General features: G+C 34.5%; 1 protein-coding gene across 1 annotated transcript in view; it reads left to right on the forward strand.

The window, feature by feature from the left end:
* Window positions 1-4,767: 4,767 nt before the first annotated feature.
* The window catches only part of LOC119615221, a 2,034-nt gene continuing 1,801 nt past the window's right edge, over window positions 4,768-5,000 (forward strand). The window contains 1 exon segment of the mRNA XM_037971300.1: window positions 4,768-5,000. This exon segment is cut by the window's right edge and continues 403 nt beyond it. The gene's annotated coding sequence lies outside the window, so the exon portion shown is untranslated.

Here is a 5,000-nt window from a genome sequence, read left to right on the forward strand (position 1 = left end):
TGTTTGTTCTACAACACTACCATTTATTATTAAAGATTTAAAAAAAGAAACATATAATTGCATAATTTTTTTAAAGAAAATTTTTACTATTTTTTCAAAAACTAAAATAAAAAAACAAAAAAAAAATGTAAAATAAAATTGTTTTATTTTATTAAAAAATATTCAACATAAACTTGACAAATTTGAATTTTATACCCTTTTTATAACATTAGATAGATAGATAGATAGATAGATAGATAGATAGATAGATAGATAGATATAGATAGATAGATAGAATAGATAGATAGATAGATAGATAGATAGATGATGATAGATAGATAGATAGATAATAGATAGATAGATAGATAGATAGATAGATAGATGATATAGATAGCTAGGTCGCTCTCTCGCTCCTGCTCGCTCCTCGCTCGCTCGCTCGCTCGCTGCTCGCTCGGTCGCTCGTCGCTCGCTCCCTCGCTCCCTCGCTCCCTCGCGCTCGCTCGCTGCTCGCTCGCTCGCTCGCTCGCTCGCTTGCCTCGCTCGCTCGCTCGCTCGCTCGCTCGCTCGCTCGCTCGCTCTCGCTCGCTCGCTCGCTCCTCTGTCGCTGGCTCGCTCGCTCGCTCGCTCGCTGCTCGCTCGCTCGCTCGCTCGCTCGCTCGCTCGCTCTCTGCTCGCTCGGTCGCTCGCTCGCTCGCTCGCTCGCTCGCTCGCTCGCTCGCTCGCTCGCTCGCTCGCTCGCTCGCTCGCTCGCTCGCTCGCTCGCTCGCTCGCTCGCTCGCTCGCTCTCTCGCTGGCTCGCTCGCTCGCTCGCTCGCTCGCTCGCTCGCTCGCTCGCTCGCTCGCTCGCTCGCTCGCTCGCTGGCTCGCTCGCTCGCTCGCTCCCTCGCTCGCTCGCTCGCTCTCGCTCGCTCGCTCGCTCCTGCGCTCGCTCGCTCGCTCGCTCGCTCGCTCGCTCGCTCGCTCGCTCGCTCGCTCCTCGCTCCTCGCTCCTCCCTCGCTCGCTCTTGCCTTGCCTCCCGTCCCGGCCTTCCGCCTTCGCTCCTCTGCCCTCTCTTTTCCTCTTCCAGCCCTGTTGCCCATAATGATACAATTGGACAGGTTCATTCTAATTAGGTCTCGAAACTTGTGTTGCAAGGCTGCTACATTATTGCCCTTGTATCCAACAAGGTCTTATTGTAAACAGACTTAGGTATAGACTAGGCAATAGACTAGTTAATAGTCCAATTTTTTTATAAAGTAGAGAATTGTCCATAAATTATCCTACTCCATAAACTAGGTAATAGACTAGTTCAGAAACTAGACTAGTCCATAAATTAGATTAGTCAATAGACCATAAACAAGTACATAGACTAATTATTAGATTGGAAAAAGACTAGCCCTTACACTAGCAAACAAACTAGTCAATAGACTAGTTTCTACACTAGTCAACCGACTATGGACCAGTCTGCAACCTATGTCGAGGGACTTTTTTAGTACAATAGTTACGAATTTTCCATACCTATTCCAAATATACTCTAATTTTTAACAAATATTGTTGCAATCAACTAAAAAAACATTGTAACTCTATAAATAATTCTGCTGGTCAGCCCAATCTAAATATTATATTATTTATAATCGATAAATAGCATGCAAGTGTCAGCACTAACAAAAGCTATAGTGACAAATCCCTAGTTTATTGTTGCAAATGAAAATTCTCAATTTAAATTAATATATTCTTATTAAGAATTTGTAATTGAAAAAGGTATAGATAGTATCTACAGAAAGTAAAAAAGATCTACAGGATCCAAATCTAGAATTCAACCTATCATAACTAACGGTATATTCTGTAAAAAGAAAGATTTCGGTGACCCATTCGAAATAGGTGTTCTTTATATTTCCAGTTTTTATACTAAATTCCGATTTTCTTCCAAAATCCCACATTTTCACTAATATTCCGCTTTTATTCAATAACGTTAAAAAATGAAAAAACGCAGTTAAAAGCTTCGCCGGCTTACAGTCGAGTTAAATCACCGCCGAAGCTTTAATGTCAGCCACCGCGACTCCAATATTTGTCGACGCCGGTATCTGCAGTGAGGTTGGTTTGTGAAATAAAAAAGAAAGAAAAGAAATTATTGTTATATCTACACAAATTTGATTATAGAAATAAAAGAAAAGAAGAAATAAGAAAAGAAACAATTGCCTAATAATATTAATTACAAATTCGCAGAAGAAAAATATATATATTTTTTTACCAACAATCACGAAAACAATAAACTTTTGATACCAAATGGAGGACCGTAAGTCTATTATTTTTTAACTATGGAAAAATATTATAAAGTAATGATTTTCCCTTGTGAATTGTTTTTTATTTAATTAATTTACTAAATATTAATAATTTTAGTAATATTATATGCAAAAATAATGTAAGATTTTGTGTAAAATGTGAGTCACATTTGTTGTACATACACAATATTGGCAAATGATTTTAGATTTGATTGGTTTGTGTGACGTGCAGTGTGGTCTTCGGCTACTAGAGTGTGTAAGGGCATTTGTATACTTGCGTGCCTGCTTTTTTTTAATCTTTGTATACTTCTTGTATTGTGATATTTAAAGTTTTCATTATCACAATTAGAACATTATGTACAATGAAATTTAATACTCACTTAAAACATTAACAAATTAATGTTTGAACGTGGCAGTTTTTTTTAGTTGCATCCAGCTTTTTACATATTTTCCTTTTTTTGCTTGAAATGAATTATTAATATTGTTATTGCTGTGATGGTGGTAGTCAGTCATAGTGGCGTCAATTTTTCTTAGGGAAGAATACCCCTTATATTTAGTCATAGATAATTAAATGTTGTTTTCATTCTTATTAGAATTTGTACAAACTATTGATTAGAAATGAATTGGTGGCATCAATGTGATAAAGAATCTGTACGTTTGTCACTTACAACCGCATGTTCATAGTTTGTCCAGTTAAATGTTCTCCAATTGTGTTTTCATTGAGATTTTGCATAACACAAGCATTTAATTGAACAAAATTCTGCATTTAATGGGCCGCAATTGTACCAATAAATGATTTCACATATGTTTGTAAATATGTATATTTATTAAGTACGTTGGTAGTTTGTTAAGTTTTTGCTTAGATAAATGGGGCGTATATTTTGAGAACATGGAATATTAAAATCCAAAAAAATACTTTCTGGGATTAAAATTGCTAAATTACGTTTAGATTTGTTTAGCTATTATCTAGTCTATCGACTGATCTAATAAGGAGTCTATTGACAAGTCTATGAACTAGTTTATTGATCTGTCTAACAACTAGTATTTTGACTATTCTGTAGTATTATTTTGACTAGTTTGTGGACTAGTTATAACTAATCAATAAACTATTCTTTGGCCAGTTTGTGAAACAAATTTTTTATGAAAATTTAATTAATTTAATATCTATGTATGTATATTTTACTTTCATTCTTACTTTACAAACATTTGTTTAAACACTCAAAATTTGTTTACTTTCATAACGATGGTAACATTTTTATATATATTTTCTCCATATGAGGTAATGATTAAATATGATTCATCCTTTTTAAGACCATTTTTTTTAAATCATTAACTCTTAAGATTTTTGTTGGAAGAAGGAAATTTCTTTTAAATTATTCGTTTATACAAAATAAAAAAATGTATTTAAAGAAATTTGAACTCAAACAATTGACAACGCTTGTTTAGATTTCTATAAAACAAATGCTCTTTTCAAATGTTTAACAGATTTTTATGGAAATTCCATTAACTTTTATAGATTAGTGCATAAACTAATCAATGGACTATAGATTAGACAAAAGACAAGTTAATATAACAGTCCATAGACTTGTCCATATATTCAATAGTATAAAAGTTTATAGTATAGTTAATGGTTCAATGTCCTGATATCCACTATATCCTGCAATACGAAGAGGTGCATCGACAACTATCTGAGTAGCCGTCAGTCGTTCGTTTAGTTTAGAGGCAAACGCTTAAAACTACGTAGAGTTAAATAAGGAGTTGCACAGGGCGGTTTCCTATCTACACTATAGTTAACTTCTACTTCTTAAAGCTTCCGATACCTCTACAAAGACTTGAAGTCGTCACCAATAAGGCGCCATGACATAACGTTGATATCCTATACGATGGTTACTTGAAGAATTAAACAATTTATTCACTTCATCTATCACCAACGAAGTCCTCGGCAAAACTTTTCACAACCTGGACAAAGAAAGTAAATTGCGAAGTCGAAACAAGCATTTTAAAGTGCTAGACGGCAGCACTTGTGGTATGGAGAAAGAAACCATGTTAGTTAAATGATTAACTGGTCGGTGGTTAATTATGCTCCTTCAGTGTAGCCTGTTTCGCTCAGTAAGACCGTTATAACAGCTTAAAGACTACTTTGGTTAATAAAATTTGCTACATCTTCTAAAAGTCGAATCTGTCAACTTTAAAATAAAAGTTTAACCATCGTTATACCTTTTTCCTTCTTCCAGATATCTTAACTTAAACATAAAATCGACATTTTCTTTATATTAGCGGCAAAACTTCAATAACAAATATTAATCCTTTATTCTAAAGTCAACAGATTGTACTTTCAAAGAATATAACTTATTTTACAATGTTTAAAACATTTGAAATACAACCAAAAACAAGGATGTGATGGAAAACTTCTGAGTTCAGATTCAATTTTAGTGCAGTGTTTGCATTATTACATAGTTGTAAGGGTTATACACATTAGAGTTTCCAAGAAATCTAAAGAGAATTACGAATTTTAAACTTATTTCCAGTACTGAGTTTTGTGATTACATACATTCGTAACAATCTCCAAATTTCAATAATTTCATTCCAAATGATATTGGAATTATTTGCTTATTTCGTTTTTTTTAGAATCCACCTTGTGTTGTTAAGTACTACCTACTTATTTTGCATATCTACCTTTTTAAACAACCTGCAATAAAATCAACATCATAGCAGCATAAGGATCATCAGTCTTAACTTTTTTCTTATAAATTTAGTTA

This window comes from Lucilia sericata, unplaced genomic scaffold (genome assembly GCF_015586225.1).
Source record: "Lucilia sericata isolate MDLA Ls3-8-SP2 unplaced genomic scaffold, ASM1558622v1 Contig004499F_arrow, whole genome shotgun sequence".
Classification (NCBI taxonomy): Eukaryota; Metazoa; Arthropoda; class Insecta; order Diptera; family Calliphoridae; genus Lucilia; species Lucilia sericata.